Genomic DNA, 16,287 nt, shown 5'->3' with positions numbered 1-16,287 from the left:
TGTATGAGTTTCATAAGATGAAGAATTCCATGAAACTCAAGTTCTTAGATGATTCAAGTGTAAAAAAAAAAGTTCTTGCTGCATAGTATTTCCTTGGTTATTTAATTGGTTTGCACATCCCTTGGAGATGTGGTTTCTCGTTGGTGTTGTAGGCGCTATCAATACAAGCCGGTAGATCCTTTGGGATTAATGCCTTAGCATAAATGTAAAGCTGTTAGTCAGGATTTCCTGGCGGTACGCCAGACTGCAACGTGCGGTGTGCCCTGAGTAACAATGAGATTTGTCCACTGTCAGCATTATTGTTGTGTCCATAAATGAGCGGTGCCTGTGCTCAGCACAACACTGGCCAAAGGATGCTAAAAGAGCACCAGAGCTTTGTTGACAACACAATGAATGGCCCTTTCTATGCCCAGGGAACACAGTCATTTCTGACCACAAAGGAAGCCTCGCGAAGAGATTTTTTTTTTTTTGTCTGTTGAGTTAGCACTGCAGTGAATCAGTGAGCGGAGGCCATAGATAGCCCATGTAGGAAATTCAATGCAAAATATGTGTATGTTTTTTCTAAACTGGCCAGGAAACGCAGATGCAAAATTCCACAGAGGAGAGGGAGAGAGATTGTGCTAATGGGCATTAATCATCCTTTTCATTTCTAAAAAAGGTGGGGTAGGGCTGGTGCATGCACTGATTGTAGGTTGCCAGTGTTTGTAGCAATGAACATATTCGGATAAGTTCTCGAGTCCATGTGGCAGGCTGCAGAGGATAAAATAAGATTCCTCCTCTTCCCTCCTCCTCTGCTCTTTAATAATTTCCTTTGAACTTTTCCACTAAGCTGTCCCTTTTGGGACCATCTTCAGCATTCTGTCTGCATTCTGTTAAAATTTCCAGGAATTAGAAAGTGATGTGTCGCCACTGCTAACTACATCATTCATGTTAATGTGGTATGTGCAGACCAGTCATCTAAAGGGGAAGACAAAAGTGAAGTAAGGCACTTACGTTTGGGCCGTTGGGGATCTAGATCTACAGATTCCTGTTGAGCTGAACTGAGGGCATTTTTTTCCAGGTGAGTTCAATATACGTAGGTTGATCTGGATGGCTAAGAAAATGGGTGGTATGAACAGCCTTGAAAATTCTTTTGTGAACCTGAAGGATTCTAACTTTCATTAAGGTCCTTCTGTCTCTTTATATGAAGTACTTACCCAGACAGTAAGCCGTGGTAATCAGCAGTCCAAGGGCTAATAACACACTGTTGTGGTTTTTCAAAGCAGCCGTGGAATAGATTTGTGGTTCTTATACAATCTTCAGTGGCACAGTAGTCTCCTTAACTTGTTGTTGATCCATCTATGGTTTCAAACCCTTGTTAGCTGAAATGCTCTTTGAATGGGGAATTAGCTAAGCAGATCAGTAACTTTTATATTTTTATAGCGAGATCAACCAACTATACCAGAGCCCATTAACTGTGACCTTAAGAATCAAGACAGACAAGGGAATTCCGAATTAGGAGAGTTTATGTCGTTTTCTTTCAAATCAGTGATGCATACACACATACAGAAGAATCCAAGAATTGCAAAGAGAGTAGTACAAGCACAGACGCCAACGTGGCAGGTAGCATTGATGGGGTGATATTTACCGTTCTTGAAGAGGAGTTGTCCAAGTTCACGTAGACTAAGATAGAAGAAATTAAGAGCAAAGGCGGGGGCAAGGGTTCCCATAGACTTGGCCAGCAAGGCAGGAGGGAGCGTGGTCAGGTTGCGCAAAACCAAACCAGCAGAGTAATGGCAAAGATGTCAGGAAAGACCTAAGGTAACATTATGGGCTGGGGGCACCCCAGATATACTGTTTTTCTGGGGGCAGGGAGAGGGGATTTACCCCTCCTAGGTTCCCAGGTGACAAAAGGATTAATCTGTGGCTGCCGGGGTGGGGTAGTGAGAATTTGGAAATCTATTCTGATTCCAATGGCTTTTGCAACCCGGGAGGAATCGCGAGATCTTTGCTGAAGTGATTAACGTTCTGGAACAATAGGCCCGATCTCATGTAGTCTGGGGATCACTGCTGCATAGCTGGAGGAACGACTCATTGCTGATATCAGGATTGCTGCTGATTGCCCATTATGCTGCTGATGTTGCAATGGGAAAGGGGGGTGTTGGCACTGACTACATGACTGTCTTCTTTCCACAACATGGCTGCGGCTGGAACAGAGTTTGCACAGGAACATGGAGTCTTTCAGGTTCGCTGGAGGTTGCCCTTGCTTCTGTTTCCTAGCTGCTGGCTGCACGGAGCTTGCAGGAGCGGCCATATCAGTTTCAACGGAGCGCGCAGCGGCCATCCAGTAGTGTTTGGAGTGGGCACGCGGCTGGAACAGTAGTCGTGTGCCTGCATATCGGGTTGCCAGGTCCAGTCCGAGAGTTTAGGCAGCCCATTTGCTTACACCCTTGAGGAAAAGGGTCAAGAGTGGTCTTGTGCTGCATACAACAGTCTTTGGATAAAAGCTTTTAGTATCCACTTGTGCCATCATGTTCTCTTTTCCCTGTCATAGCAGTTTTGCCGAGCCCTTCACAAAATGGCTGTAGATGTTCTCAACACAGCTGATGGTGCAGGAAAAAAAAGATCAGTGTTATTATTTGGCAGTTTTTGTGGGCTGTTATCGCCCATAAAAACTTAAGGGACTTGGTGGGGGCGAAAGGAAATCTCTTTCATCTCCCCCGCATTCAGCCCAAAGCTCAAAAAGCATGGGAATGTGCTGGTTGCTGTTGCAGCAGATGGGGAAGGTAGAAAAGTGGTGCCGAATTGACCCCTCTCCTTCTCTTGTCCTCATTCCAAACAACCCTTTCCCAAAACAAACTTCTACACCATGGATCCTAATCAGAGGATCATCCTCAGTAAAGATGGGCACCAGAAGAAACTGACATCTGTGGCAAGATATAGCAGCCTCCTCCCCAAACTGTTCTACCCCCGTTACATGAAAGAATGGTTTTCAAACTGTGTCCTAGGGAATTCTGAGATTCCTTGGAAGCTTACCAAGAGTTCCTCAGCGAGGAGGTGAGAAATGGTAGACCAGGTTCTCTGGAAAAAAGTTTAACCATCCATGGCAGAATGGCCCCATTGATTTGCAAGCACCTCTCCATTTGGTCCTCCAAGACTAGTAGGCTCCAGCAACCTTCCCAAGTCTCTGTCTGGTGACATACCACCCTTTCAGCTCACCTGACCCTTCTCCCTCCAGTATGCTTCCACCAATTAGTTGTTTTAAGAATTACTCACCAAGAGAGCCAACTTCCTTCCGTTCAGACAGGTGCAAACATGCAGTTCCTCTGTTCCTCACTCTATACATGCCCTAGCTGGTCTTATGCTAAGGCAGGCTCTTTAACTTAGAAGTTAGAGTGTTCTAAAATCTCCCCATTATTTTGGAGTCTTTGTTGAGGCAGCTAGCACTTTGACTTCTCCAAGCGGCGGCGTCAACCATCAAGACGGAGCTTAGGTTTGGGAGCTCCTTTCTCCAGATGGAATCAGCCAAAATGGACCCTTCTCTCTCTGTGCCAAGGGATTTTATTTCCTCTGTTTTCCCACCCCTCTGTGGGTCAAAGAATCCTTTCCTGAAATCTCCAGGAAGATACAATCCAGCCTGTCAAATTCCCAAGTCTCTGTGCCAACTCCTAGGTGTCAGATTCCAGTTCAGGTGTTTCATTGTCTCTGACCAGCATAGCTATTTGCATTTCCCAAACTTTGATGGATGGTTCTTGAACAATGCTTGGGAGCAATTGACTCCCACCCCCTTCCTGCCTGTCTCCTGCTAGCAGAGAGAAAATACAAAAGGAAACTAAATGTGGTGTATGTGTTAAGCCCAAACCCAAGGTATTTCTCTAGCCTCCTTCAACTATTTCCTTGCAGTGCTCAGCCACAGCAAGGAAAGTTGTGCACTAGAGCACTCTCAGCCATGAACGAGGTGAGATGTTGGACCACAACTCACACTGGGGTTCCTCCTGACCTGACTCATGGCCATTGAAGTCTTCTGTGCAGACACACATTCCCGCCAACCCTGCTGTCGACAAAAAAAAAAAAGAGAGAGAGAGAGAGAAATAAGAAAGATATCTACGGGGTTGATTGGAAATTGTCAGAGTTGATCGTTGGTTTCAGGTGAATTAAGCAAGAGGGTTAAAAACCCTCTGGATGCTAAATCGGTCGGTGGCGGGCAGGGAACTGAGGAGGGAGGGGATGCCCCGCCCAGGAGCACGCGGTGGTTTCGGCGGGAAGCCGGGCCCGCTGGCTCGGTGGGAGGGGCATCCCCGTCATAGGCCTGAGGCTAGTAAAGGTTTCCGGTAGCAGGCCTGCGTGCAGGCACAGTCCCAAATGTGTGTCTGCACAGAAGACATCAATGAACAGCAGTTACAGGTAAGTGCAACTCTGTTTTCTTCTTGCTATCTCTTTTGCTGAGACATCATCACACACTCATGCTACTGTAGTACAGAAGCCATTATTTATGTGGTAATTACTCAGTGACTGAGAAATAGTTTCGTTGTCACATTTATGAAGTTACTTAACACACTCTGTATTTGCAGCAATGTCACATGTGACTTACGTGAGGGGACTTTGTAATGGAAACTTGCCTGCCCTGTGGCTTCATAACTCTCTGAAGTAGCTTATTTTTGAAGTCATTCAAATACACCTAGGCTTTTCCAGGTATGTCAGTGAAGGTATTTCTTTGTTGCATTTGTAAGCCCGGACATTATATGCTGAAGTATTTCCTACTGCAGATAATTGATGCTGCATTGAAGATAAGTGACTGAACTATGTGGCTGAAAGCATTTCATTCATATTTAACTGCAGACACAAATCCACTTGGGTAAAGGCAAGCTTCTATGTTTCAGTTTTAAGCCACCAGCCCCACATCAGCCATATAAGGATAGGAATACTGAGCTAAATTACATGGTGGTAGTTAGGATTATATGAATTATATGAAATGCTTCGGGCATGGGTATGTTTGAGTATTGTAAGCTCAGGGGTGAACTCTACCCCTGTCTAAATTGGCATTTTAACATGGTATAGTAGTTAGAGTATTGGACTAGGATCATCTTATAATAAATAAGCAGTTTACACTGTTTCCCTCTCCAATGTATACTCCTAGCAATCACCCCATGAGGTAGGTTAGGCTAAGAGTGACTGACTAGCCCAAGTTCACCCAGCAAGATTCCATGGGGGTTTGAATTTGGATCTCCCAGTTACTAGTCTGACACTCTTAACTGATACACCATACTGGCTCTCACCACACTGGTTTAGGGAGGGGAGGGACCTCGGTAGGGTATAATGCCATGCAGTCCACCTTCCAAAGCTGCCATTTTCTGGGAGAAGTAAAACAAATGTTTTAAATAAATAATAAATAAGCAATTAATGTAGTCAGGAGATCAGTTCTAATACTTGGAGATCACCAGCCCCTCTATCTGGAGATTGGCAACCCTGTCTGTGAGCAAAAGCTCATTCTATTAAATGCACAAAGTATGTTACATATGGTGCTTATATGTGTAATTATACATACAGAGAGAAGGCGGGTTCTTCTCTGTAGAAAGGATCCCGAAGGCCCAGAATTTGAAGACATGGTTACGTTATAATGCAGAGCATGGGTAAAAACAAGTTAGCGGGTAAAGAAGTAAATGATCTAATCAGAGTGGGTGTGTGGACCACTCCCAGCTGTTGATTGTAAGATTCACATATTAAGAAAACATTTCTGTAGTGCTTCTCCAGCAAAATTGTCTGAGGCAATTTCAAAATTGTCTCAGGCTTTCCCGAGAAATTAAATAACAAGTTGGCACAATAAACACCAGTATACAAACCCCAGAGTTGCAAAACTTCCGAAGATAATTTGTGCTTAAAACACTCCTTTTTTTCCTTCAGAGTGAGGCGTGTGTGTGGCATGCTGGATCATTTTTGGAATTTTAAAATTCGTGATCCGAAATATCCGTTTGTTTCTTTAGGTGTGGAAGAGGGAAACCAAGGTACAGAACAGGGTTGGACTTCCTTTAGGAAAGGCTAACGAGTTTGGGACTTTGCTGTTTAGAAAAATGATGACTGAGGGGGGACATGATAAGAAGTTTATAACATTACACCAAGGGTGGAGTAATTGGATAGAGAACTTTTCCTACCTCTCTCATAATACTAGCACTTGAGGGCGCCCGATGAAGTTGGTTGGCAATGGATTCAAGACAGACAAAACCAAACACTCCTTTACTCATTGAGTACTAAAATGATGGAATTCATTGCTAGTGGACATAGTAGTGATGGCTGTGAGCATAGTTGGCTTATAGGGGAATATCAGATTCACGGAGGATAGGTCCATAAATGGCTACCAACCATGGTGACTAAAGGGATCTTCCACATACCGAGGCAGCAGTCCTTTGAATACCACAGCACAGGGGAAGACCTTGGGCCTCTGTGCCCTGTTTGTTGGCCCCACTTGGACAACTGTTTGGCTGCTCTGTGAAACAGGGTGTTGGACTAGACAGACTGCTGGTCTGATTTAGCAGGGTTTTTTTCTTAGGTTTAAATTGTCGCATGGGGAATAACCCTTATTTTCACAGCTGTTACGTTTCCTCAGTGTGTTTATGTGATGTGCTCATCACAAGCTTGTGATGGTTGACGTAATTCGAGTCGTCGTTGGAGGAGATGGTTCTGTATACAGAAATATGCCAAACGGGCTCGTTGTGCTATCTCAGTGTGGCAGATGAATGTACAAAACTAATTATTTTCCAGTTCATAAACAATTGTTTTCCTGGACGGGGTTCTTATGGAATACATGGGAGAAGGGTTATTTCCAAGCTTGCCGTATCCTGAGAGGAAATAGAAGTCATATTAACGTGGAGTATTTTACTATCACAGAGTATTTTTCTTAAACCCCCCCTCAAATAATAGTTCTGCCATGAAACCACGTGAGTAAGTTTTCTAACATTTCTTTGGTAAGAAGGTGGAAATGGCCCATTTCAAGGTTCTTTAGAACAGCGTATTGTGCTGACTGAGCATTTCAGCCAGCGATCTACTTTTAACCACTGCTTCTGCCTTCATGACGATGCTTTCTTCTCTTGCAATATACTGCTGCTGTGCTGACAATAAGACACTTTTTCGTACGTGCTAATGTCTTGGTATTATGCAATCATGCTGGAGGATCATCTTTTATTTAGAAGCTAAAGCTTCTGTTTAAAAAACAATACCAGGGTCTGAGAAAGAAGTACCAAAATATATTTACTTACAACTGTGAAAGTTGTCCTTTGAGAATGTTAAGTAAGAATGTGAGGGCAGCCTTAGGTAGAGCACTTGGCTACGTAAGCATTCCACCATATCGTGTCATGATTCAATGCACTTACCAGTGGTGCTGGAATATGCATGTGTAATGCTGCCATCCACGCAGCGCATTCAACCAGGCCACCTGGTTGGTGGCATGCAAAATGTTGCATGTGAATAGACCAGCACACATGGAGTTGGATCCAGTGATCTGTCAGTTGGAGATGCTAATGGTTGTCAATCTTTCCAGTGTTCCCCTCCTGCCAGCAGTTCTTTCTGACCCTAGGATAGGGTGTGACCCATGGGGTCGCAGGAGCCTTGTGGGCTCATCCTCATGGCAGCCTCCCAGCCCACATGGCTAAGAGGGCTATATTTCCCATTCTGCCTCTTTCCTGTTTTCATCCCCTTCCCCATCCCAGTGGCAGGTTCCAGACCCATGTGGCTGTTAGTCCACATTGGGTCCCCAGGAATAAACTTTCTTGGGTTTGGAAAAAGCGCCTGGAGCGGGCATGAACCTAGGAAAGACCCATGACCCTTGCTTCTGTGGATCACTGAATTCAGTGTATGGGATGCTCATATACATTTGATGGGGTGCACATAGAGTATTTTCATCAGTAAGCCCCAGTTTTCTCAGCTTGATCAAACTCAAGCTTTTAATATTACGTAATTTTAAACAGCAACCAATACCATAGTTAGCCGCTAACTGTACTGAAGGGCTTGTGTGGTTTAGTGGTTAAGAGCAGTGGTTTGGAACGGTGGACTGTTATCTGGAGAACCGGGTTCGATGCCCCACTCCTCCACATGAGCGGTGAACACTAATCTGGTGAACTGGGTTGGTTTCCCCACTCCTACACATGAAACCAGCTGGGTGACCTTGGGCTAGTTACAGCTCTCTCAGCCCCACCTACCTCACAGGGTGTCTGTTGTGGGGAGGGGAAGGGAAGGTGATTGTAATCCGGTTTGATTATCCCTTGTGGTAGAGAAAGTCAGCATATAAAAACCAACTCCTCCTCCTCCTTATTCATGTTCTTCATTAAAATATTTATATCCCTGCTTTCCTCAGAAGTCAAGATACTTACAAATTAGAGTTTAAAACCCCACAACAGAAAACCTACAGAAGGAGGGGGATAACAGGAGGTGAGCGAGACTGTTTTGGTCTTTTTAATGAGAAAGTCCTGTTGTCCCAGCCTTCATACCTCTGGAGGGGTTAGTTGTGTGACTTGGGAGACCAAGTTTGGCAGTGGCGTTTCCAGTTGCTGATCCCTCTGCTATACATCTCTAGTTTTTACTTTGGGAGCAAATCAAACCAACTAGAAGCTGGTTGTGCTATGCTGTGCATGTCCATTCGTACTGGCCTACCTTAATTTCAAAATATTCTTGAAAACTTTGCTGCATAGCTTCTTGTAGGTTATCCGGGCTGTGTAACCGTGGTCTTGGTATTTTCTTTCCAAGACCACGGTTACACAGCCTGGATAACCTACAAGAACCAATGAACTCTGACCGTGAAAGCCTTCGACAATATTTTGCTGCATAGCGTTTGCATGGTCAGGTTTTTCTCCTCTCCTTCTAGTATATTTTTTTGTGCAAAATCTATTCACAGTGTGAGTGGTGAACAGCTCCCATGTCTAAAACCTTCTTGTGAAGAAGAGGAGCCAAGGCTCAGTGGTTAGAGCATCTGCATTGCATACAGAAAGTGCCAGATGCAATGGATCAGGTATTAGGTGATGTGAAAGACCTCTGCTTGAGAATTTGGAGAGCCGCTGCCAGTCTGAGTAGACAATACTGACTTTGATGGACCAAGAGTAATTCAGTATAAGGCAGCTTCATCAAGGTACTTTAGATGAAATGGAAAGGGCAACACCCAGTCCTAATGAAGGTTTTTGAACCTCTAAGGGAACAGCCATGTTGCGTTCCCTCATTGTTTTTGTATTAGTGAGGAGGATAGCAAGTGGCTATTTGTTTTCCTGCACACCTCGATGAAATGAGCCAGATGTTGGCAACTGAGGGAGACTGAAAAGAGGGTGAGTAAGCTGACAAATGCTGCTGGGTGCCTAGTGAGCATTGCTGCTATTAGTCTGCAGCCATCTGCTAGGTTTGTGTTAGTGGGAAATCCCAGGGGCAAAGGGAGATGGAGAGAGGCACACCAGCACTGAGGTTCTGTCCTGGCAGCGTGGGAGGGGATCTTAGTTATTGTCATCGTCTCTCCCCCCCCACCCCGCAGCTATGGGCTGTGAGGGTTGCAGCGACTGCAGTATGCATCAATCAATGTGTGGGGGTGTAAAAGTTAGAGAAGAGGTTGCTGTGCAGGAAGGGGGGAGCGTTGTGCACACAGCATCAGCCCAGCGGAGAGGAGTGATGCAGCAGAGATGGGGAGCCTTTGCGAAGGTAGGAGCTGCTTAGTGGCAGAGGGAGGGGAGGGAAGCCGAGCAGGGGAGGCTTTTTTTGCAGCACCGGCTTTTCCTCCAGTGTCGTCTTCCTGCACTGTTCTGCTCTCTCTAGTCATGTGCATTGTCTGGACTTGTACTTCAGAAGCCTGCGATCTGCACCGTGGCAACCTTGAGCCAGGGCAATGCAGTTCCTTGAGTCGTTGCTGCAAAGGACACTGAGGTGGGATGAAGCTGCCGTTTTTGTTTAGTGCATGCAAGTTCCTTGCAGGGGATGCTGCAAGCTGCAAGGAGGGGACCCTTATAGCTAATGTTAAAACGGCTGTGTTCTGGGTTCTGAAGGCAGTGCCAAACAGGTATTTGCAAGGCCCCCTCCCATGCAGTGTTTTCTTTAATAGCTAGGTTTCTTTAGGGGTTTGGTTAAGCCTGATGCTATGGGGGCTGTAGGATAGCGCTGTAGTTTAATTGGGGCCGGTGCTGTGGCTTAAGTATCCGCAAACACGTGAGTGAGAAGAGGGGCCCAATCCAACCTTTCTCAGCAGCATGCCTTTGAATGTCACAACACCTCTGAATGTGGCTCCTATACTCAACAGTGTCAAAATTTAGAGTAGTGTGAAGGTGAATTGCCAGCGCCTGGCCTCCGAGGATGCTTTTGTGCTTTCGTTAGCTGGATGGCTGGAAACAAGGGTGAATTTAATGGCTTTGGTGACTTCTTTAACCTGTGCGGCGTTGCTGCAGTAGGAAATAGCCCCAGCCAAACCTTGTTCCGCCGTGGCACCCTTTTAATACTCTGGTCAGGGGTAGGCAGCTTTTCCAACACAAGTAGAATGACCAAGCGCAGTGCTTAATAGTGTGGGAAATGGGGAAAGTGCTTGCCCGCTACAGTCTCTGCATCCTGTTGGATCAGAGAGAGAGGGAGGTATGTTGGTCAGGTAGGAACAATGACCAGGTTTCCATTACCTTTGTTTTGAAGAAGCCTCTGCAGGAATGGAGCTCTTGCTGACAGACATGGTTTCCAGTTTGCAGTCTGGCAACCCAAAGTCATAATTTTTAAGCCAATGCTAAAAGTGGGGTTTTTTTTCTAAGCAGCGCTTGCATGGGTTCCAAACATTGGAGACAACTTCAGGAAGGGAGAGCTGCCTCAGAGGGATTTAGCTGTGTTTACTGTGCCAGTTGAGCCCATTAAAAATATTCATTTTGGCACCTGGACGTATCCCTAGACTCCACTCTGGATCCTGGGCTGATCTTCATTTCTGCATGTCTGCCAGAAAATGGTTTTGAAGAGAGAGACTAAATTTGGGAAATCGCTTTCTGGAGCAAGCAAAAATTCAGATTCAGGAGTGAAAAGGAGGACAAAAATGAATAGGAAATGAAAAGCAGGCAGTAAGTCAGGGCTGTAAGGGAAGGCTGCATGCAGGGCTGGTTTTAGGTTTTGTGGGGCCCTGGGGCCCCTTATACCCACTACTAGGCTCCCCTTCTTGCCCACCCACTAGGGTTGTCAGCTGTGAGTTGTGAAAAACCTGGAGATTTTGGGGGTGGAGCCAGAGGAGGGGGTGGGAGGCGGGAGACCTCATCAGGACACAATACCATAGAGTCATCCTCCAAAGCAGTCATTTTCTCCAGGGGAACTGATCTCTGGAGTCTGGTGATTAATTGCAATACTGAGAGATCTTCAGGCCCCACCTGGAGATTGGCAGCCTTGCCTCCCATCCGTTTGCCCCCTCCTGTCTGTGTATGCTGCCTCTGCCCACTTGCAGGCTCTCCCACCACCCGCAGACCCAGCAGCCCACACTGCCTGCACACCCATTTCCTAATGGGGCTGGGTTCAGCTAGAAGTGCCACTGCCATGGCTATGAAGAACACCTATTCTTTGTGCGCCACTCACATGCTCTTCTCCAACAGCACTAGGTAGCATATGCAGCTGGAAGCACAGTTGATAAAGCACTCACAAGCAGACACTGGAAGGGTGTGAGTGCAGCCATCAGAGGGGATGTGTGAGTAGCGGTCAGCAGCGGTGCCCCCCCCCCCAGAATCCATGGGCCATGGCAGCTGCCCCAACTCAGGGTATGCTCATCCCAGCCCTGGCAGCATGGTATAGTTCAATCTCATCACCTCTTGGTAGCTAAAGAGGGTTGGTACTTGCATGGGAGACCTCCAAGCAAGACTCTGCAGAGGATGGCAATGGCAAACCACCTCTGCTTTTCACTTACCTTGAAAGCCCCTTTCTAGGGACAATATTAGTTGGTTGTGACTTGAGGGCACTTATGTATATCCATAAGTCAGGCCCAGCTCCATCACTGGTATAGATTTGCACCTGTGAAACCAAACCAAACTATACTGGTACGTCAGGCCCCAAATCATGTACCAGCTTCTTTTAAAAACTGGACTTATTTTGTGACTTCAAGAATAGGTTAACCCAGAGAGGTTTAGCAAGTCTGGCTATGGTTGAAGGCATAGGAGCAGGATCTATGAGGAAATTAGCAGCCTCTAGCACATGTGAGATTTGGAGGATGTATTCTAGATTACTAGGGTTGCCAGGTCCTTCTCCGCCACAGGCAGGAGGTTTTTGGGGCGGAGCCTGAGGAGGGCAGGGTCTGGGGAGGGGAATCCAATGGCCAAAATGGCCATTTTCTCCAGGTGAACTGATCTCTACTGGCTGAAGATGTTGCAATAGCAGGAGATCTCCAGCAAGTACCTGGAGATTGGCAACCCTGTAGATTAGTAGTGTAGAAGCGTTTGCAATGTAGGCTACAGGGCCTTAATGTTTTGTATGTGGTTAAATAGGATGTCAGTCAGCCCTCCAAAGGGCAAGCCTTCACCAACTTCAGGTGCGCTTTCCCCTCAAGTGAGCAGTCTGCCTGCATTTTCAAATGTCACTGTTCCTGGCAGAGAGTATTCAGTAAGCTTGCATGCTGTTGAACAAAGTTCAGATCTGCTGAGCTGCTAGTGCCATCAATGAATTTACAGATGGATAGCCTCATTACAAAGACAGCCAAACACAGCTTGTAGCTTGAATGTTTCAGCAGAGACAGCTAATTTTATATTGGGTCACAAATCCCAGTTCCTGCCCTATTTATGTGTTTTTATTTAATTACTTTCTGAATGTGTGGAGTTAGCACATTTGCTAAACTGGGAAAACACCCCGCTTTTGACTCCTTCCTTCCTGAAGACTCTTTTATTTTGTTTCGCTTTGTACCAAACTCCAGTCTCTCTGTTTCTGCCACTAAAGCTGTTAATATTACTAAACGGAATGGGGAGCTCAAGTTGGTGGCTGGGGGATTTCTGCGTGGGAGTGAGGCTGGACAGATCCCGGCCCCATGGAACAGAGATTTCATGAGTTCACTTGGGCATGCTCCATAAATCTGTTTCTGGGGCGAGCAGAGAAATGTTAACAGTGCAAGACAATTTGCTAAGGAGAAAATGCTGTAGTCAGCGGTGCTGAGGAGAGTTAGGGTGCTTAAAAGTAAAACGGAAGGGTCACAGTTGCTTTTCATCTGAAGGCTCAAGGGCATGTAAAGGTAAAAGTCCCCTGTGCAAGCTGACCCATTCCTGACCCATGGGGTGATGTCCCATCCCGACGTTTACTAGGCGGACGTTGTTTACGGGGTGGTTTGCCAGTGCCTTCCCCAGTCATCTTCTCTTTCCCCCCAGCAAGCTGGGTACTCATTTTACTGACCTCGGAAGGATGGAAGGCTGAGTCAACCTTGAGTCGGCTACCTGAAACCGACTTCCGTTGGGATCGAACTCAGGTCGTGAGCAGAGCTTGGACTGCAGTACTGCAGTTTACCACTCTGTGCCACCGGGCTCTTCATCAAGGGCATGTACAGTGTGCAAAATCTGTAAGGAGAGTGAGCTTGCACTCATTGACTCCTGGACTTTCCTGCATTGCAACAGCGGACTTGTTTTTGGCAGAGCAGTGAAAGTTGTTAGACATCGGTTGAGGGTGATCTTCACCACCCTCCATTCTGTGAAGCAGGCCTGGGCTTTTGCACAGACAGCAGTGCAAGTCATGTTGACAACAGTAAGTGTTAAAGGCGCCAAAAGGTCTCATGGGGGGCTTGTGGTCAGGAATCCAAAGTCATTTTGTCTTGGCCCACAGTCAGTATTCATGCATCACACTGGAGTGGAGCTATGGCTTTTGGTCACATTATGAGAAGACAAGAATCACAGAGAAAGACAAGAATGCTAGGCAAAGTTGAGGGCAGCTAGGAAAGAGGAAGACCCAACATGAGATGGATTGACTCAGTAAAAGAAGCCACGGCCCTCAGTTTGCAACACCTCAGTAGGGCTGTTAACAATAGGACGTTTTGGAGGTCATTAATTTATAGGGTCGCTATAAATCAGAAGCGACTTGACAGCACTTAACACACACAGGCAAGTGTCAAATAGAGAAGGCAAGTGTCAAATAGAGTCTAGCAGTGCCTTTTCTGGGGATTAAGGTGGACAGTTGCTAGAAACAAAGACATGGGCAGCTTTATGGGTTACACCAATGGTCAGGAACTTCCCGTTACAAGGTTTAGATAGGTTATATCCACAGTTGAGAAAGGGGGTAGTGCCAGCAGATCAAGGGCATATTTGGAAATTGTACTGTTGCAAGGCCATGGATTTAATATCTTGTTGTCGCATCTTTCCCTCTCCTCCAAGTCTTACAGTTTGTATACCCTTAGCCTATAGCAGCTGATAGTCCTAGGCAGCTTAGCTCCAGGAGAGGAAGGGAGGTATATATTATGCCTACAGTCACTAGATTGGAGATCCTTGTGTCAGATACATAAATATCCATTTATTTCAGGAGGGAAATCACCAGCTAAGTTAAATAATAAGTGTGAAACAGGCCTTAGAACAGAGGTTGCCAAACTTTTGAATGAAGACTATCCCACCCCCCTTCGTCACGTTACCAAATTTTGCTCTGCCATAGAAACAACATGGACTAGGAAGACCACCAGAAATGAAGCTATCAGTTAAACACCACAAAGAGAAATCATACTAAATAAAAGCCTTTTTTGGGGAGGGGAGCCAGGGGCAGATATTTGTGCAGACTTTTCCTGGGTCTTCTAGGGGATGCACAAGCTACTGTACAACAGCGGCAGAGCTAGTGCTTGGAGACCCCTGACCTTGAAGAGTTTGTCTTGGAAGCAAGCAGAGGACTAGAACAGTCCCTACCATGGTAACTGTATGTACGCCTGGGTCTGTGAGCAGATACCCATGTTGAGCAGATGTTTGAGATGTATATGGGGCTTGTGCAAGCATAATGGGAACTTCCAAGCCTCGACTCACACAGTACCTGTAAAGGTAAATAATAGTATTATTTACTTGCCTTTCAGGCCAGTGCGACTCCTTTTGTATTTAGCAGGAATGCTACAAATATACCCATGTTGATGGAAATGTCAGCTTGTAGTAGGAGAACAGACTGCACCTCAAAGCTGGACCCCCCCCAGAGCTTTGAGCAGTGGCTTGTAACACTGGCCGAGGCCCACACAGATGGCCGTGCCCACAGCAGGTTCTTTGGACGGCTTCACTGTGTAGCTTCTAAGATGCCCTTTCAGGGTAGACTCCACAGCAGGAGGACAGGGACAGTACATCGTTGATTGCCTTTTTTAAAAAATTGCTTGGTCAAGTTGGCAGCTTGCAATGCGTAGCTGAATGCAGCCTTTGTTGCTTGGCCCTGGCATGTACCCATGCCTACTTCGGTCCTAGACTGTGCTTGCCGCTATCCACAGCTTCTTTGTAAAGTTGGCCCAGCGTGCATCTGTCAGGTTCAGCTGGGCACGTTAGGACGAATGTGGACTTTGGATCCCTTGTTTGTATGGACGGCTTCTAGCCTGGCCCAGGATCTCCACTCTTTTCTCATTGTGAATCCTGGCACTGGCAGCCTAATTTATTTTTCAAGTTTGTATAATCATTCCCATCCTTCAGAAAAGTCACAGTGAAGACAGACAACTGGTTGGTAATACCTTTGGGGTTTTTATAATCTAAATAGAAACACAGAAACAGAGTGCTGGGTGTTACCTCAAAGGTCATCTAGTCCAGCCCCCTGCACAATCCAGGAAATTCACAACTACCTCCCCCCCACCCCCGCAGTGACCCCTGCTCTATGCCCAGAGAAAGGCAAAAAATCTCCAGGATCCCTGGCCAATCTGGCCAGGAGGAAAATTGCTTTCTGACCCCAAAGTGGCGATTGGTATTACTGTGGGCATGCAAGAAAGGGCCACGAGAGCTGAGCACTGACTCATCCCTTCCTGCCCTCCCTCTCATGATTTACCTAAGGTCACAGAGTCAGCATTGCTGACAGGTGGGCATCTGGCCTCTGCTTAAAAACCTCCAAAGAAGGAGGAGAGCCCACCACCTCCCGAGGAAGCCTGTTCCACTGAGGAACTGCTCTAACTCTCAGGAAGTTCTTCCTAATGTTTAGCCAAAAACTCTTTTGATTTAATTTCAACCCGTTGGTTCTAGTCTGACCTTCTGGGGCAGCCCTTCAAGTACTTGAAGATGGCTATCATATCACCTGTCAGTCGTGTCCTCTCCAGGCTAAACATACCCAGCTTCTTCAACCTTTCCTCATAGGACTTGATCTCCAGACCCCTCATCATCTTCGTTGCCCTCTTCTGGACATGTTCCAGCTTGTCAACATCCTTCTTAAACTGCA

General features: G+C 46.3%; 1 protein-coding gene across 9 annotated transcripts in view; it reads left to right on the top strand.

Moving 5' to 3' along the window:
- Positions 1-16,287, top strand: part of EPB41L1 (erythrocyte membrane protein band 4.1 like 1) — a 170,274-nt gene that overhangs the window by 59,259 nt on the left and 94,728 nt on the right. Inside the window, exon 1 of one of the 9 annotated variants that reach the window (XM_056845507.1) lies at positions 9,526-9,645. The exons of the other annotated variants lie outside the window; for them this stretch is intronic. The gene's annotated coding sequence lies outside the window, so the exon portion shown is untranslated. Of the gene's footprint in view, positions 1-9,525; positions 9,646-16,287 lie in introns of those variants that run through there. 9 annotated transcript variants of the gene reach the window in all.

The sequence above is a fragment of the Euleptes europaea genome, chromosome 2, assembly GCF_029931775.1.
Source record: "Euleptes europaea isolate rEulEur1 chromosome 2, rEulEur1.hap1, whole genome shotgun sequence".
NCBI classification, from domain to species: domain Eukaryota; kingdom Metazoa; phylum Chordata; class Lepidosauria; order Squamata; family Sphaerodactylidae; genus Euleptes; species Euleptes europaea.
The sequence above is the reverse complement of the archived record's forward strand: the minus strand, read 5'-3'. Positions and strand labels throughout refer to the sequence as shown.